This window comes from Triturus cristatus, chromosome 5_1 (assembly GCF_964204655.1).
Source record: "Triturus cristatus chromosome 5_1, aTriCri1.1, whole genome shotgun sequence".
In the NCBI taxonomy this organism is placed as follows: Eukaryota; Metazoa; Chordata; class Amphibia; order Caudata; family Salamandridae; genus Triturus; species Triturus cristatus.
The window spans coordinates 780,547,502-780,566,921 of NC_140587.1; the positions used below are offsets into that span (position 1 = coordinate 780,547,502).

The following is a 19,420-nucleotide window of genomic DNA, read 5'->3' on the forward strand; positions in this document are numbered from 1 at the left end:
CCCTAATCTTGGGGATAAAGGTGAATAACGTGGCCCCAGAGCCTCAGATTAATCTTGGACTTCACAGACTTGACCTTCGACGAGCTGCTGCCCAGCTGACTGAAGAAATCTCCCTTGGGGTAAAGGAGTTACCCCCCTGCTTGGCAGGCACCTGAAACACTGCAAGTGACCCGGTTGGAACTTCGCTGCTCCTACGGACTTCGTCGCCTACCAGCAACCTCGAGGTGGGTTTCCTAAGCATCCCAGAGGCCAGTGAGCGTGCACAGCAAGTCTGAGCACCGTGGACCGTGTGGGTGCCGAGATTCCCAATACCCCAGGACACCGGCCACCTCTTGCATAGCACACGACCCTGACCAGTGGGGAAGTTGTGCTTTGGCCCATTTTTTAGCCAACCACCAAGCAGCAATTGTGCCAAAGATCAGCGCCCTAGCCCCCTCCGGTGGCCCGTGGGCTCCCTTTTACGCACTCCATTTTGCTGCCTTCCGCGGTCCTTTGTCTCTCGACTTGTGGGCCCGAGCGGAGGACAATCTCGACTTCCAAGAGCTCCCCTGGCTCTAGGCCTGCTCTACAGTCTCTTCAAAGGAGACCTCTCACAGACCTCGTGGATCTGCACCAGTAGCTGATTTGTTCATCTTGCGTGGGTTGCGGTTGCCAAGGCTTAGTGGATCCAATCCGGACACTAACACCGCAGCGACCCTCATCCGACGTGGGACAGTCGCCCTCCCGAAGCTGGCCTTCCTTGAAGCCTCCTGGAGCCCGTGGCTGCAGATCCAAGCTACACCTCTTTCCACTTGAAGCACTCGACATTGAAGGGCTCTTTCCTTTGAGCTCCCTGGTCACTGTGCCGTGACCCAGACTCTGTCCCCTCTGCTTTCAGGTTCTTCTCTACAAGATCTACAACTACAATCTTCACGGCATCATCGACGCTTTTGGCTAGCAGCAGTTTTGTACATTTTTCCATTGAAAATCAGCCCGCGACCCGACATCGAAAACGACCTATGCACCCGGCTTCCCTGGGGCAGGTAACAGTGGTACCTCGGTACTCTTGTAGTAGTGGGCTCCTCAAAAGCTTAACTCTAAGTTTTTAACTTTGAACTCCTGCTAGAAGTGACTTTAATCTGTTTAAATTAAACCGTGACATTCTCCATAGGCTTTAATAGAGATCCCGATAGCAGCTATTTCCACTGCACGCGCCTCCCGTGGGTCCCCTTCCTCATAACCTGGGGTGGATTCTTTTGGGGCCAGCGATCCTAAATGTCCTAGGCATTGTCTGTAGAATTGTCGTGGTTCTTATACCACTTTTTTAATATATGGTTTGGTCCCCCCCTGGGGCCCTGTGATTCCAGTGCTATTTATTGTATCTATCAATGCTTGTTTGAATTGTAACTTTGCCTCTAGCCTCATAAAGAGACTTGTGGGATTCTGTTTAGAATAAATACATATATTTTATATATATACCTGTGTGGGCTACTCTTTCATTTGGTCATTCAAGAGGTTATCTATGGTAAAACAATAAGCTTAACACTCCTTCAAGACTTAGCCTGAAGGCTGCTCTCCACAGCTACCACTAGGATAGCTTTCTTTAAAGCAGGGGCGACTGGTGCTAGTGGGCAAAAGGGGCGTTGCCCTGCCATTCTGAGCCTGAGGGGAGAGGCAAGAAATGAATGTAAAAAACTAAGCAGCCGAAAATAAATTTCTATTTGCTGGCTGCTCTATTACTTTTAATGAGGCAGCTCTGTAATAAACTGCAGACATCCTGCTGCGCATATGCCTGCCAGGGCGAGGTCATCTTTCGACCAGCAGGCACAAGCTACAGCAGTGACATCGAGGCAGGGGGTGTGCCGAGTTAGAATGCCTTGGATAAGGCTGCTTATTGGGCGATTACAAAATAGCCCTGGGAGGAGTTGGCAGAACTCTACTCATTTCAATGGGAGTGGGCGGGGCAGGCTAGGAGGGAGAAGGAGGTAGTGGGTGGCAACAATTACAAGCCATCACAAGAGGGGCCGGGCTGTAGGAGGGGTGCAGCTCGCTACTCTCTTCATTCTTTCCCTCACGTGGAGTCGAGTGTGCTTTCACTTTTGAAAGCGTTATGCATCTGAAGCGGAGCCATGTCTCGTGTTTATTACACCGGAGGCTCAAAAGAATGCAGGCTGGTAGGTGCCTATTTTAATTTTAAGCTGTAATTAATATACTTAACTTTTTCTGTATTTTTATTTGGGTGCAGTTGAGCAGTCATGTGGTGTTCACGCAGGAGAGTTTGAAGTTAAACACAACCCTAAGGTATTGGCGCGCATTACAGGAGCGCCCTACATTACTTAAGGTCAGATTTTTTAAGGCAACAGAAGGCTAAGTGGTTTGCCCAGAATCCGAAGATATACTTGGGCCTGGCACTGAGAGTGACCTCACAGTCTGAGTCTCCAGGAGGCCGTTCGTCTGTTCCCTGTCAATACAATCTCGCTCTCTGGCTGTTTGTTTCCGGGCATAAACACTTGCTACTCTGCTGTGCACATTGTGCTGCTGTTTCGTTGTTGTGCAAATTTTTTGGGCAAAATACCTAGTCTGGAGATGTGTCTTTATTTTTTTTTCATTACCTACCCAGCCCTCGCTCCCTTCATCCTCTCCTACTTCTATCGTTCCTGCAGTTGCACATTTATATTTGTGGGATTTTCCTCGTAGATTACGGCCACAGCAATGTTGCATTAAAAAAGGCAACTCCTAGCACGATTTCGTGATGTGTCAGAGCCGTTAATCGTTCAAACTGCCACTGAAACGAGGTGCTAGGGCAGAACACTTTCATATATGCTAATTCATATGCTTGTAGCTGCAAACCTCACACACGGGCCGGTTGGGGAGGGGAGGGAACGAGGGAACTTTTTTTACAAGTAGGTTCAATGTATTCCTAGCAGGGGAACTAATATTGACGTAATTTACAGCTGTTGGCACTCTGTGATTGACAATTATTGCAAAGGCAATTGAGTTAAGATATTTTATTGGGTATTTGCAGGGTCACCGGAATTGTGTGGCAATGTAGACCCAAATTATGTGGTAGGGTTGGCTAAATTATGTGGCCTGAAAAGGCATATTTTGCAGCGGAATTTAGTGAAAGTCTTGCTTCACTATTATGTCATTTTTACACGTTGGCGCACCAGGGGCAAGGGTTTCACCACTTTAGTATCAGTTTCACACTCAAATACACAAATACAGCAAAAAGCAACAGACAGTTGACCAGTCAAATGTTCCACTGCACAGCAACACATCGTGCTGTGTTTTTTGTATCTTTTGAGCTACAAATAATTATTTTAGTTAAAATCTGCACATTTTGCATCAAATGACTGATTATGTGGCAAAAAAGACAAATCCATTTTGCCACTTTAGGGCCGACTAGTGCCTTAAGTGGTTGATGAGCTGCAACAGCACTATTTTACTACCTTAGAAAGTGGTAAATGGTTGTTTATGACTGGAACTTTAAAGGAATGTGCTGCTTTCGGCTGCAAATATAGCAGCGTTTGTTGACCTATCTAAAGTAAACCACTAAATATAACACAGTAACATACACCAAGCAACATGACACCACAATTAAAACATGACATCGCACATCACAAGAACAGTCAAAACAGAACACAGCGCAAAAACTACAATAGAACAAAATAAAAATCACATTTAAATAATGCAGCACAACAAGACAGCAGCATGAAAAAAATAGAAGACGTCATCAGCACAACAAAATACCGCAAGGCAAATGTGCAATTATTCAGATTTGCAGTAAAATGTACCATTTTGTTCTCTGTATCAAATTTTGTTCAGTGAAGGACCCTCACGACCATCTATTCCAGTCACGCTCGCTCATTGCGCCCTACCACTTTCAAAAGTCACCAGCCGCCACTGCTTTAAAGGTTGTCTTAAACCTATCATCAATAAGAGTCGAATTGGACTGGTGCAAGGTGTCCCCTATAACTAGGAGACAGCATATGCCAGGCCAACTTCTCACATTGGTGTGCAGCCGTGGGATTCAAGCTTGCCATTGTTTTACCAGATAACAAATTGAATTTCTAAAGTGAAAGCCACTTGGTACCAAAGGTACATATAAATTCAAGCTTAGAATATAATAAGTTCTACTGAACTTAGGAGTTGTGTGTAGAGGGTTTAGCACACCTTGACTACAACTCAAGAAAGGGTTCAGTAGGCCACACCTAGTGTAGGTAGATACACCAGTACCACTACACTAGAAATCTCTGTAAGTTCAGGTGCCCATAAGGCTCTGGAAGGACCCCAGAGGGTCCCAGTCGACAAATATGATCATCTCTCCTTTGCTGAGCTTAGGGAGATGTGCACCACTCGGCAACTTAAGACAAACAAAGGTGCCAATACCCAACGTCTCAGGGAAATCCTGCTCATAGCAGACTTTAAGCAGACTTTAATGTCTGATGGGGTAGACAGGTTGGGTGGGCATCCCCCAGAAGAGGACACCCCTGGGGTGGACTCTGATGAGGACCAGGAAGAGGAAAATGAACTTAACCTGGATGAACAAAACCATTCACAACATGGAGGTGATGGCCCAAGAGGCACTCTCTCCATCCCTAAAGGGAGAATGGCGGATCCAAACAGAAGGAACAGATCCCCCTCAGAGGGGTCCAACCATTCTGAGAGATCCAAAGGGACCTCTGCCTCTTCTCAGAGAAGAGAATCCTCCCAAGAGAGGAAATGCAGACTGATCCAGTTTGAGCAGGCTAAACTACAGCTCAGGAGAGAACAGTTAGCATTGGACTGGGAATCCCTGGAGCTTCAGAAAGCTTCAAGAAAATGGGGTCTAGAAACCCCTGGTGGCAGTAATGAAACCCCTAGAGTTAGAGAGAAAGCTCCTGACAATAGGAACCTCCACAAGATTGTGCCCCCCTATCAGTCAGGGGATGATATCCACAAATGGATCACTGCTTTTGAGAGAGCCTGTAAAGTACAAAGGGTCCCAGTAGAGCAGTGGGCAGCAATCCTGTGGCTCTCCTTTGCAGACAAAGGAAGAGACAAGCTCCTCTCTGTAAGAGAAGAGGATGCAGATGATTACTATATCTTGAGAGATGATTTAATAGATGGGTTTGGCTTAACCACTGATCAATATAGATTAAAGTTCAGAGACACCCAGAAAGCACAGGATCAAGATTGGGTAGACTTTGTGGATTGTGCTACCAAGGCATTGGAAGGTTGGTTAACTGGCAGTAAAGTAAAAGATTACAAAGGATTGTACAATCTCATCATGAGGGAACAGATTCTTAATAACTGTCAGAACCAACTCTTACACCAGCACCTGGTGGACTCTGATCTGACCTCTCCCCAAGAATTGGGAAAGAAGGCAGACAAATGGGTCAGAACCAGGATCAGGCCCAAGAACCAAGGTGGTGACCAGAAGAAAGATTCCACTAAGCCCAAAGAGAAAGGTGGGGATAATAAAACAGAAAAGTCCTCTGAAGGGCCCCAAAAACCCAGTGCTGGGGGTGGGTCCCAAAATCCTTCCTCTTCTAACAAGAAACCATATTGCCATGTGTGTAAGCAACCTGGCCACTGGAAAACTGACTCCAGCTGTCCAAAGAATGGCAATAAAGAAAATGTTCCTCCCATTGCAGCTCCAACACCTCCTGTTACTACCAGTAGTAATCCCCCAGGTGGTGGGAGTGCACCCAAAAACTTAGTTGGGCTTTCTTGGGGAATTCAGGTGGACTCTGGCCTAACCAGGTCCCCTACACAAGCAACTCTAGTCTGTGATGGTGGCATGGGGTTTGCCAACTTTACCATGAGTCCCCATATCTTGGGCATGTACAGACAAGAGCCCATGATCAATGGTCAGAAGGCTGTGGCCTATAGGGACACAGGGGCTAGTGTCACCATGGTGACCAAGAGACTAGTGCCCCTAGAACAGCTTTTACCTGAGTTTAGCTACCAGGTGACCAATATAGATGTAATTAGGACAGACCATCCCATGGCAGTGGTAAATCTCAGCTGGGGAGGCGTCACTGGCCCGAAGAGAGTGGCAGTGTCCCCAACCTTCCCTGTAGATTGTCTTCTGGGGAATGATCTGGAAGTCTCAGCCTGGGCTGAGGTAGACCACAAGGCCCATTTGAAAATGTTAGGCATCCCTGAGAGAGTGGATGAGACCTTGAAGGCCTCACCTCCACCCCAGGAGAAAGCAAAAGGAGTGAAGCCTGAAACTATGGATCACTCCACCCAAACAGAGAGCATAGGGGGAGAGGAACAGTCCTCCCCCCACCAGACTAAAGATGAGGGTCAAGTTTCTAAGGGAACTGATCCTGCCCCTTGTGAAGTAACTGCCCCAGAAGTGGGCAGGCCTGGCCTGACCACAGCTCTGATGGCAGGGGATCCTTCCAAGATGGCACCCAGTCTGGAGCAGGTATCCTGCCCCTCTCTACCCTGCCTCAGTCAGCCCAGGGCTGCAGAGGTCAGGGGGTCAGGGGACCCTTAATGGGCCCCTGTCCAGAGGAACCCCCTCATCAGCAGATTAGGGACACCCAGCAGAATAGTTCTAGCCAGGTGAATATTCCTCTACAAACTGAGGGATCCCCCTTACCCCTAGGTACAGGCACCCCCCAGATGGACTTTGTTGTGCACAGGGAAACCTGGGGCATAGTTGCCCCAAACATTCCAGTGCCCTCCACTATTCCAACCAGAGGGACCCAACCCCCAGCTGTAGGCAGCCAGAGGTTGACCCTTAGGTCCAGATATGACACAGTCATGGGCAGAAAGGCTTCCATGGTGACCAGTGACCTGAGGAGGTTGAGACCACCCCAAATAGGGCCTCACTTCCAGACTCAGACACCCCACCAGCCCACCTCTGTACCAAAAACCAATACAGGTAATTCCCCTAGACTTTGGAGAAACTCTAGAACCCCTTGGGGTAGGATTTCCCAAGTGGACCATGAGACAGGGAGCAACCATGCTAGTGCAGGTTCTTCCTTATATGGCCACGCAGGAAATAAAGGCTTATCTGGACAAGGTTAGCCTTATCTCCTTTCGTTTGGGGGGGGGGGGGTTATGTAGGAAGGTAGACTCTGACTAATGGTTGCCTCCAACTTTTTGCCTGGTATTTGAGTGGTTTTTGACTAGTCTGGCTGGGATCCTGCTATCCAGGACCCCAGCCTATCTGCTTTCTCCTTAAAACTGATGTGAGTACCCTAGGTACAAACCAATTGGATACTGAGGATGCCCTGACAGTCCCTTGTAGATGGTACCCTAGGTACCCAGGGCATGGGTCCCTCAGTAGGCCTACCAGGGCTGCAGCACTTATTGTGCCACCCTGGGACAGCCATACAAACTGACACCACCAGACCACTACTGTAGTCTGGGTAAGGTGGTGCTAGCACCCCTTACAGGGATATAGGTACCCTATATCCCACCCCATTACAACACCTATACTCTCATAGGTCACCCTTATAGCAGGTCTTGCTAATCCTACAAGGCAGGATGCTGAGGTATGTGTGAGGGGGGACCCCTACCTGAGTAGGGCCTCTCTGCAACCTTCTTAAAATCATTGCTGGGTTGTTTGTAGTGTAGCCATACCATATACTCTTAACCGCATTATAAGTCTATCGCGATAGCGTGATAACTTGAGAATGGCTACACAGAACCATATCGTGTTTGGTGTCAAACATGTAGGAATCCTACCCCCAGTCCAGCCATGGGCATGAGGGCACGATTCCCCCCTGCTAGAGGGGCGATATGGGAAAAGCGGCAGAATTTAGACACCAATTTAAAAGTGCACACGTAGTACAAAATGGCTACTACCCGCCACCCACACGACTCTGGCTGGCTGTTGCTGGGGAAAATCCCAGCCTCGCCAGCTGGACAATAGGGCTCCTGTGGCAGGGAGGTGCTAGCATCTCCCCAGACAGGATATGTGGATTAGAACTGGGTGGGTGCACCATATGTTGCCTTTCAGAGTTGCACGTAGGCAGCTACAGCGCCTACATTCTGCATACACCGCCTGGAACTGGTTCAGGGGCATCCTGCCCATCGCCCAGGCGGGAAACACACAAAGGGGAGAGGGTGTAGCCACCCTTTCCCGCCTCACCTCTCATTGGTGGACACTACTCTGGACACTCCCCTAATCTTGGGGATAAAGGTGAATAACGTGGCCTCAGATTAATCTTGGACTTCACAGACTTGACCTTCGACGAGCTGCTGCCCAGCTGACTGAAGAAATCTCCCTTGGGGTAAAGGAGTTACCCCCCTGCTTGGCAGGCACCTGAAACACTGCAAGTGACCCGTTTGGAACTTCGCTGCTTCTACGGACTTCGTCGACTTCCAGCAACCTCGAGGTGGGTTTCCTAAGCATCCCAGAGGCCAGTGAGCGTGCACAGCAAGTCTGAGCACCGTGGACCGCGTGGGTACCGAGATTCCCAATACCCCAGGACACCGGCCACCTCTTGCATAGCACACGACCCTGACCAGTGGCGAAGTTGTGCTTTGGCCCATTTTTGAGCCAACCACCAAGCAGCAATTGTGCCAAAGATCAGCGCCCTAGCCCCCTCCGGTGGCCCGTGGGCTCCCTTTTACGCACTCCATTTTGCTGCCTTCCGCGGTCCCTTGTCTCTCGACTTGTGGGCCAGAGCGGAGGACAATCTTGACTTCCAAGAGTTCCCCTGCCTGCTCCAGGCCTGCTCTACAGTCAGACCTCTCACAGACCTCGTGGATCTGCACCAGTAGCTGATTTGTTCATCTTGAGTGGGTTGCGGTTGCCAAGGCTTAGTGGATCCAATCCGGACACTAACACCGCAGCGACCCTCATCCGACGTGGGACAGTCGCCCTCCCGAAGCTGGCCTTCCTTGAAGCCTCCCGGAGCCCGTGGCTGCAGATCCAAGCTACACCTCTTTCCACTTGAAGCACCCGACATTGAAGGGCTCTTTCCTTTGAGCTCCCTGGTCACTGTGCCTTGACCCAGACTCTGTCCCCTCTGCTTTCAGGTTCTTCTCTACAAGATCTACAACTTCAATCTTCATGGCATCATCGACGCTTTTGGCTAGCAGAAGTTTTGTACATTTTCCCATTGAAAATCAGCCCGCGACCAGACATCGAAAACGACCTATGCACCCGGCTTCCCTGGGGCAGGTAACAGTGGTACCTCAGTACTCTCGTGGTAGTGGGCTCCTCAAAAGCTTAACTCTAAGTTTTTAACTTTGAACTCCTGCTAGAAGTGACTTTAATCTGTTTAAATCAAACCGCGACATTCTCCATAGGCTTTAATAGAGATCCCGATAGCAGCTATTTCCACTGCACGCGCCTCCCGTGGGTCCCCTTCCTCATAGGAAAAGACAGAAAGGAACAGTTCCTCTTAAAAGCCAAGATAGTTAGGATCACTATCAGTCTGCTGTTAGTTGGTCAAAGGGGGGTAAATCTAAATTTCAGATCATGTTGCCCTCACACACCTGTTAGGGTGTCATGCTTCATCATTGGGCGCTCCTCGTCGGACCGGCGCTGCAATGTCCGACGGGCCTGGTGCCTCTTGGCATCTCTGATTGTCTGGGTTCAGTGCTTCCTTTACTCTATTTTAGAGAGCTACTCTTTCATTTAGTTTGAACACTCCTTGGGAGTGCCAGTGTTTTCCTACTGTCTCACTCGTGCATTTCTCCCTCCCCATGTTGCTCTCTTTCACCCATGTGTTTCTCTCCCCCCACCCGTACTCGTGTTGCTTTCTTTCTCTCCTGTGTGCTTCCTCCACACTTTTTGTTGCTCTCTTTCACCCTAGTGTTTCTCCCTATGCCCCTGTGTTCTTTCTTTGTGATGCTTCTCAACTGCCTCGTCTGTTGCTACTTCCCACATCTGCCATGTTGCTTCACCCCCATTCCCTCAACCCGCTCATCGTTTTTATATTTTTTTTTAAAAACACCTTTGTGCTATGTTTTAAAACAGTACTTTCGGGTTAATTTGTTTTATTTTACGATCCATCTTGGATTAATAAAAAAAAAGAATAATAAGCCACGGTCTTTTCGTAGACATGTGCGTGCATGCATGTTGAAAGTATGCATGTGCCTACAAAATGACTCAGCGGCTATGTCAGTGCATCTTCTTGTTTTTTCAGCCATGCTGCACAGCATCTGTGATGCTGTACATTATGGCTAAAACACTGGCAAAACCAACAGATTGGCTTTGCCAATGTCTGTTGCTCTTGATGTATCTGCTATTCCCACAGACATTACCTGCAACAAGCACAAATGCAAAAAGAACAATTGATGGATGGAATGCTGAACAATGTCAAACACTCACCCACAGTGCCGAGATCTAAACCTAAATCCATCGTTTTTTGCTCGTAGTGGGTCCCATGCTCGCTATGCCACTGGATTCAAGCTAGCCTGGCTGATGGGTTGATACCCCAAAACTGGTCCCAGAATGCTTGTTTTCCGGTCCTGGGAGGACCAGGCCTGGCAGTTCGGGCTGGACTGATCCCAAGGGCAGCAGGGTCAAGACTAATTTGCATATGGCTGGGTCCAAACTGGGGTTGTGGGGTGAGCAAAAGGTCAATGTTCAACACTCCGTCCATCAACTTTTTGTGTTGCTGCAGCTAGCACAAATGCATGTAGTTACCTACACCTTACAAAACACCTGTACAGCATGTCTTTAACGGTCCAAAACTGCTCCGATTTGCAAATGTGGGGCACTTTTTTTTTTTTTTTTAAACGAACGGGTCCCCATGTTTGCTAGCCCAGCCTCTTACCGGGGCCTTTACACACCTTATGATACAAGTGTTCCTTCACCGAGGAAAAACTCTGTTCATCCGATATTATGGACCCATACAATTGTGCGAGAAAATGTAGCATTAGCAGGAAACTGAGGAGAAAAATAAAAGGGAAAGGGGTCCAATACTAAAAATCCCTACCTCCTCCCGAGGATATGAATACACTGTAGGTGATCCGGCGAAGATCATTGACGAAATAGTTTCCTATGGGCACAGTAGGACCCGGAGTGGACTAAGGGCCAAGTGGGTTATGTATGCATGTAAATTAGCATGCATGTAATAGGGAAGCACTATAGGGACATATAGGGTTCAATTTGGTCCTGAAGAAATCCCATTTTGGGGCTGAAACATGTCGACCTGATTGACTAAACAGACCTGATTGTTTATAATCGGACAATTAGCACCATAACAGGGATATTATTGACCATCTGCTTTTTAACCATCCCTCCTCCACCAAGGAATAAAGGTTCTAAAATTTAACTGGTAGGCGGTAGGGATTTTTATATTGGATCCCTTTCCCTTTTCTTTTTCTCCTCGGTTTCCTGCTAATGCTTGAACTACATCCCTAGTATGGGCTTATTTGCTATTAGAGGATTCTTTGGCGAACTTGAAATGGCTGATGATGAACCCTGACACCTGGATGGTGTGTGAGGCCATCCTGTAAATTTTCTCGCACAATTGTGTGGGTCCATAATATCAGATGAACAGAGTAGCTAGAGTTTTTCCTCGGTGAAGAAACCCCTTTATCATAAGATGTGTAAAGGCCCCCTTAAGAGGCTGGGCTAGTAAACATAGGGATCCATTTTTTTCTGTGGTGGAAGTTATATTGATAGGGAGTGCACAAACGATGGCCCCTGGCCTTTAGGCGAATCCTCTCCATCAGACCCAGGAGTGATCTGGTCCATTGTGTTAAATAAACCACTTTTTTTTTTAGCAGTATTGGATTTTTTTTCTCGCTAATGGCAGTGGCAGGTATTTTGGTATCTGGCCTACTCTCTGTCCCTACTGATTGTGTTTAGAGCTTCTTCAGTATTGGTGGGTAGCAGTAATACATAGACCTTTGACTATCGATGTGGAGATCAAGAATCCACTATTCGAGGAGGAGCCTAGCGCGCAACCAAGATGGCTGCGTAGGCTTGTGGCTCCCGGGGGCCTCCGCAACCTCCCACGTCTATCCTGTCATAATCCTGATTTTTTCGATGGGCTTTTGTTTATGATCTTGCGCTAAGGTGCCACTCGTTTTCCAAATCGAAATTGGACTCCGGGAACGTGTTTTTTGGCGATCTGAAGTTTGCGGCCTTCTCCGGCCTTGGTTCCGAACTCGGGTTGGTGAGGTGCCCGGCTGCGAATTGAACAACAGCGGCATGCCAGGCTGGGCCTGCCCCGGACCCCGTGCTTTCACTTTCGGTTTCGAGTTGAGCTACCGAGACTGATGCGTGGGACATTGGGAGAGCTGCACGGAGTACGGAGTGCAAGGCCTAGTCTTGAACTGTAAACAGGCCTCTTTCAGTTGGCGGCCCGGATCTCCTGGCCTTCCTCCGGGTGCTGGAGGGTGCTGACCTTGCTGATCGCTGACGATGACGACGAGAGTGGACGGCGACAAACTGAAACCCAAATCTACCCGGAGGGGAGCTTATTCCCAGGCCAACAATATGGACCGCTATGCACAGCTAAAGGGATCCCCTAGTGGATCGCGTAAATCGCCTGAGCCGCCCAAGGAGGCCTCGGGCGCATCATCCGAATTGACCCTGTTGGATGTCATGGGGGCCATTGAGGAGATGAAGGTGACTGTGAACCAGCAATTGGATACTCTGGCTAACAAATTGGACTCGGTGCTGATTGATGTCACCTTGGTCAGAGCGGACCTGTCGAAAACCAATGACCGGGTCGACTCATTAACCCAAGCAGCGTCGAGCCTAACGGTAGATGTGGCCGCCTTGCAGACGACGGTGCGGAGGTTGCAGCTCGCCAGTGACCTGACCGAGCGTCGCCTTGAGGACTCCGAAGGCAGGGCCAGACGGAACAACGTCCGCATTATCGGCGTGCCCGAACGGTCGGAGGAGTCTGCTGTGGATCTTTTTGTGGAGGATCTAGTGGTGACTCATCTAGCACCCAAAGGGCTGAGCAAGTTCTTCGCTGTGGAACGGGCCCACAGGATCCCGGGGGGTGCGCCCAAGGTGGGTGCCCCCCCGCGGCCTATCATTGCCCGACTTTTAAATTTTCGGGATAGAGACGCTATCCTGCAGGCGTCGAGGGTGGCTGGGCCATTACGATTTGAGAACTCTAATGTTAGCTTTTACCCAGACTTTACACAAGCGGTTCAAAAGCAACGGATGGGATTCTCGGCCATCAAACGGCGCTTGAAAGACATGGAGTTCAAGTATGCGATGCTGTTCCCGGCTAGGCTGCGGGTCGAGTTGGATGGTCGCTCCCACTTCTTCGACCGGCCGGAGGCGGTGGGAGAGTGGCTGGATGCCCTGCCCAAGAGTCGGGATCGGGAGGGTCGGATGGCGGAGAGCGGAGAGGGTTTGACGGAGTAGGAATGGAACTGTGATCCTGGTGATGGACTGTATTGGTAACGTTTTGCACCTGTGGCTGCACTGGACTCCAATTTGTAACGATTTGCCCCGTGGTATTTGGAGGTTGCGGGGGGCTTGCTGGGGCCCTTTCCTCCTTCTGGGGTTTTTTCTTGTCCTTTCTTCATATTGGGGCGACAGGCACACTGCATGTTGGGGGGGCTGTTCGGGCTCACGCAGGGGTGCAGGGAGGGGGGAGTTTTGTTGGGGTTGATGGGGGGGGGTTGGGGTTTGTTTGTTTGTTTCACAAGGCGGGGTAATATTTTTTGCTGTGCTATTATGATTGTGCTCCCCGGGAGGGGGATATTTTGTGCTGGGAGGGATGGGGGGTAGGGGACTGAGACTTCTTTCCTGGAATGTGAATGGGCTGGGGGACAGGATAAAGCGGGGGGTAGTCCTGCAGTTCTTGAAACGTATTTCGCCTGACATTGTGTTCTTGCAGGAAACGCAACTCATAGGGAACTCTTTTCATGCCATGAACAGACGAGGATATCGCCTCCTGGCCCATTCTGGTTTCACCTCTGGCTTGAGGGGAGTGGGCATCTTAGTCAGGACCTCTCTCCCGCTGGTGGTGGATGAGGTGCTCCACGACGACAGAGGGCGCTACACTGCGCTGGTGGGGAGGTGGGAGGGTAGATTGATTTCGCTGGTCGCGGTCTACGTGCCGCCGGGCCTGCAGACGGCCACCTTTGCTGATTTGGGGCGCCTGCTACTTGGGCTTCCGGGGGGGGTTTTGGTCTTGGGGGGGGGATTTTAACGCAGTGGTTTCCGGAGTTGAAGATCGACACCCCCCTAGGGACCTCCCTCGGGCCCAGAACTGGCTGGGGGGCTTTCTGGATACCCTGGGACTGATAGACTGCTGGCGGTTGAAACACCCTGGACAGGCGCAATATACCTTCCACTCTGGGGCCCACGGTAGTCTTTCGAGGCTTGACTATATGCTAGTGCCTGCGGCCCAAGCTGGGATGATCGGGGAAGAGCGACACTTGGCACGCGGTATATCTGATCACTCCCCTCTTTTGCTACACCTAGATATCGCCTTGGGGGCGGAGGGGAGGGTGGCGCCGATCAACCCCTGGTACCTACGAAACCCCACGATCCATGCAGACCTGGTTAAGTCTTTGGAACACTATTTTAATGATAACGTGGGGTCGGTGTCTTCCGCCGTCTCCCTTTGGGAGGCCTTTAAGACGGTGCTCCGGGGCCAGGCCCTATCTCTCTCAAAAAAAAAAAGAAGAATCCACTATTCGGTGAGTTATCAAACAGTTCAGGTGAGGTACCATATTGGAGAAAATTAGAAGAGAAATTTATCTGTAGGCATTGACAAGTGTCATGAGATAAATGTAGGGTGATCAGATGTCCCAGATTTTCCGGGACAGTCCTCGTTTTTCACCAGCAATCCTGACAGAAATTGGAAAATGTAGCACGTCTTGGTGTTTAGACTGGGTCGATTGGAAATAGAAGAAGGTATGTTTTCATATGTTTCATGTCAGGAGTAGTTAGTAGCTGTTATCAGATAGAAATGTAATCAACAATCAAGATATTGGTTTCAAAAGTTGCATTTAATTTGTTCTGTTAGTTCCTCGTTATCTGTGTTTTGATGTTTATGAGTGCTGTCATTTAATTATTCTGTGCCCCTTGGTTGATGTATAATTGTTGTCCTTTTTCTATTTTTGCAAAATGTCCCAGTTTTTGTTTTTCAAAACCTGGGCATCCTAGATAAAGGGCTAGTGCCATGGTGCAACACAGGATGGGTATGGTAAAGTGCATTGGAAGTGAGGAATGCTCTGGGTGGGTGGCATGACACCATTGTGCAGACAGTTGGTGTTAAGAACATAGCGACGCTTCACTCAGCCTTTCATCCTCTCAAGGCTGATAAAATCAAAACTACTGAGCTGGGTAAAAGTTAACATTTGTCTTCACCCATCATCCCAGAAAAATCCACCCTGAGAAGATCGGGCAGCAGATGTGTTTGCTATGCTCACTTGCATAGTAAAATTCTGTGTCTGAACTTCCACCTCATCACTTTTTGCAATCACCAGCTGCCACTGGACAGGGTCCCCCTGGTAGTATACAAAAACAGAACTCCTGGGCTATATCCTGAATTTATATACTGTATAGTGGGGGAACCTAGGAAAAAAAAAGTTTCAATTAGAGAAACGTGATAGGAATTACTGCGCTATCACAAGTTACGAGGAAAAAAAGATGGCAGTCAAAAGACAGCTTACTGCCTAATCTCCCAGCGCTTACAGCCCTGAGTAGGGTGTGTGGCATTCAAGCAGGTCCTGTTCTAGAGGGTGGGCCAGGTGAGCCAGGCCAAACCAAGGGAGCCCATTGGCTCTCCCAAAGGCCATTCAGAAACCGAAGAGTGTACATTGTCTGCCCTGCTAAGTGCGGTGCATGCGTTACTCTAACTCATTTTAGCAAATGTATTGCATCACCGCAAGCACCCAAGATTGTCACGTGATGCAATTATGTTTAGGTAATTGTTCATTCTCAGTGTGCTTGCTCTGGTGGTGATTGTTTCTGGTTCAAGATAGACCTGGCTTGGCTGTTCGGGCTGGACTGTTCCCATAAGGCACAGAGACAAGACTGATTTGCTTATAGCTGGGTCTGAACTGGAGTGGCGAAGTGAGGTAAAGAACAATGATGGATTCAACCTAGTTCTGGGCCTGGGGGTGAGTGTCTGAAAAATGTTAGCGCTCCGTTCATTATCTCCTTTTGTTTGCTTTGTCCACCCTGAGTTGGCAGGGTATTCCCAGACATGGGTCCCTTGCTCACTTTGCCACTGGATTCAAGCTAGCCCGGCTGATGAGGGGTGTTACCCCAAAAAGAAACCAGTCCCCGGATGCTTGTTTCCAGCTCAGGGAAGACCTGCCTTGGCAGTTCGGGCTGGACAGTTCCCAAGACTGATTTGCATATAGCTGTGTCTGAACTGGGATGGCGAGGTGAACTAAAGAATGATGATGGATTCAACCCAGATGTGTGACTGGGGGTGAGTGTCTGAAAAGTTTCAGCACTCTGTCCATCATCTCCTTGTGTTTGCAATGTCTGCTCTGCCTCCTTTGCATTATTTCTCAGGTGCAGTGCAATACAGTCAGTAACACTTTTCAGGCAGGGCAAAGCCCTCATTGCCTGCGGTTTGTTTATGCTCTTCCAGGAGATGGGTTGCGCCAGCCCCACATGCACTGCACTGCCTCAGAGTGAGTGGATAGCATGGGGGTGAGGCAGGCGGGCAACTAGAGCCAAATTTCGGGGGGGGGGCTGATAAAGATTTCGGGGGGGGTGGGGGGCTAAGTCTTCCAGGCAGAGGGGCTGTAAGAATGGGTGAAAACACAACAAAAGCCTCATTAACGAGTAAAGGGTCTTTTAAAGACCTGTGAAGTACTCGGGTGCGGCTGCAATTAGACGGACGCCAGCCCGCGAGGCTGTCTCGGCTGACGGGGGGGGGCTGAAGCCCGGTGAGCCCAATGGGTGTTGCGCGCCTGGGGTGAGGAGAGGCGATTGGGCTCCACAGTGGACAGTCAGAGCCGAGCGCTCCTGGCCTTAGCAGTCCAACTGCTCACTAACTGCAAGCTAGGCTAGGAGGACATCAATAAGATCTACTCCAGCACATTAAAAGTGAAGAAAACACGTTGTAGGAGGTTCCGTCATGGTTGTCAGCGCTGGTATGCTAGACTGAGAGTGTGTACTGAGCATTATTTTCCTATTACCATTTTTCTGCTTTGCCCCTCCCATCCATGACTTGAAACCTCTCTTCTTTTTATCACATCCTTCTGTCCATATTGCTTGCTCTCTTCTTATTCTTCTTTCTTTCCTCCTTGTCACATCCTCACCCATTTCACTATTGTATTTCTCCAGCTGTCTCTGTGTTACTTAGAAAAAATCTTTTTCCCAAGTTGTTTCTCTCTTGATCTTACTTCCTCATTCTCTATCTTCCTCCTTGTGTTTTTTTCTCCCCGTACCTTTTCCTATGTTTCACCATCCCGCTCCACAGCTGCATGTCTCAAGAATTAATAAGGCACTAAAGCAACAGGTGCAGTGGCACCAGATCCCAGAGGTGCAAAGGACCCATTACACTGCTCTTTTGTTTGTCTTTCATTATTCAAAAGGCAAGAGGAGGAATCCTTTCTCCTTCTTAACATTAGGGCCCATGGTAACCTTTCTACACCACTACAGTCTCACTCTATTGGGTGCCACCATTTGTCTCACTTTGTTTGTCACCTTCACTATCTGGTTACCTGTCTACACACTCCCTAACACTTTTTCGTATCTTCCCTACCTTTGCTTTTTTCCTCTTCCATATTCTTTTCCCATTCCCCCTCCGCTCCCCTTTGTCTCGTTCTCCCTTTTACTTAAATCTTTCTCCTTGCAAACTATACATTTCCAAACCTCAGTTTGATTCAAGGCCAGGTAGCAGTTCCCGGCTAGAGATTTGAGAAGTGGCAGTAATGCAAGCAAAGCCTCACAGTGAGGGCACAACCCCCATCACCCCTCTCTTTTAAGGTGTAACATATACCAGCACTGTCAGACACAAGAGCTGACAGCAGAGGACCTATAGCGCGGGGTCGGCTTTAGCACTAGTGGCGCCTGGTGCGGCAATCATTTTTGGCGCCCCCAGACCCCATGACCGCCTCCTTGGGTTCTCTCACTACCACCGGGCATAAGTGCCCCTCATCTCTCCAATCATAAATTATTGCTAAACACAGCACCCCCCCTGACGTCGGCACCCCCTCAACAGGTCAGCGGCTGCACCAGTCGCACTGCCCTTAAGCCAGCCCTGCTATAGCAGGTGGTTCACCTCTCTATCCTGCGAACCGCTGTTGCTCTGTTCTATCTGGAGTTTTCAAGGCTAGCAGCAGAATATGTACCCAGGACCCTCCCCCCTCCCCCACCTCATTAGGCATATGCGGCACTGCACTTGTCCCTCCTCAGGTTTGTTAGCAGAGCGTGTGCACGTACTTGGGTCCCCAATCATCAAGAGATGACAAGTGCTGTATATTGAGAAGGAAGGGTGGGGTTCATGTTACATTCATTAGCTGGCAGTGTCTTCAACACCGGGTCTCAAGTATGTGGGCTTGCACCAGAACAGGTGCTAATTGGCTAGATAAACTCTGACTGCACTTTGCCATCCAGGAACCGTTTTTCTGTTGTATTTTGGTACTTGAGAATTTGGTATTTTCCTTATGAAAACAGAACTATGAGAACCAAAATTCAAAGATAAAAGTCACCCGGCAAGTCAGTAGCTTTTATGTTCAACTTCTTGCTATATATATATATATATATATATAGGGTCACTCAAAGTGTCACACTTGATGTATATAAATGCCACACTTATGAACACTGCCAACATAGAATTGTCAAACATGTACATACCGAAAACTTGGCAATTATGCTACGTTCATGTTGTTTTTAAATGTTTGATGTGTGACTGTAGCATGTCCTCTGTGCCTAGCGTCTCATTCGAGTGAGAGCTCAGGGGAAAACACTTTTTTTGCTGCAACATTCTCATTGCTTTCTTTAGTTGCGAATGGGACACTGTCAATGTAAGTGAGGAGCAGAAAAATGCCAGCAAGGACTTTCCTAGCCGAGATTCTGTAAAGACAATAAGTTGCTGCCTGCATATAGCAGTGGAAGGTACAATACTGCTGCAGTCCACACGTGGCTTTTAACTTCCAGGCCTTTGGTACGCTTTCTACACCTTAGAAGTAAGCCAATTTAACCATGTTTATAGGGGGAGCACAGACACGTTTCTATTGGGTCTCAGGGGTGGAATGCACAGAGCTCTAAAAGCAGCAAAGCAGGTAGGTCAAAAGTCTGTGATACATCACACAAAAGATGGTAATATCCTGCAATCATATAGATCATCTTCCAACCCCTCACACAATGTACTGCGCTCCGTTGTTTCTTAGCTCAGGTTCGTGCTATATAAATATCAGTACATATATACATACATACATGGGGTCCTGAAGGAACCACCAAGAAGAAAGGTACAGAAATTGTGCAGACTGGCTTTAGCGTTGTTTCACTATCTTTCTAAACTTGACTTTACTAGTTTCCGTAAAAAGACACAGGAATAAAGGTAAGACCTGCAAGCCTGAGAAGGAG

The 19,420-nt window shown here is 48.8% G+C and overlaps 1 long non-coding RNA gene across 2 annotated transcripts in view; it reads left to right on the forward strand.

Annotated features, from left to right (window-relative positions):
• LOC146831469 (uncharacterized) overlaps positions 1-19,420 on the forward strand; it is a 49,914-nt gene that overhangs the window by 29,985 nt on the left and 509 nt on the right. The gene's annotated exons all lie outside the window — the stretch shown is intronic.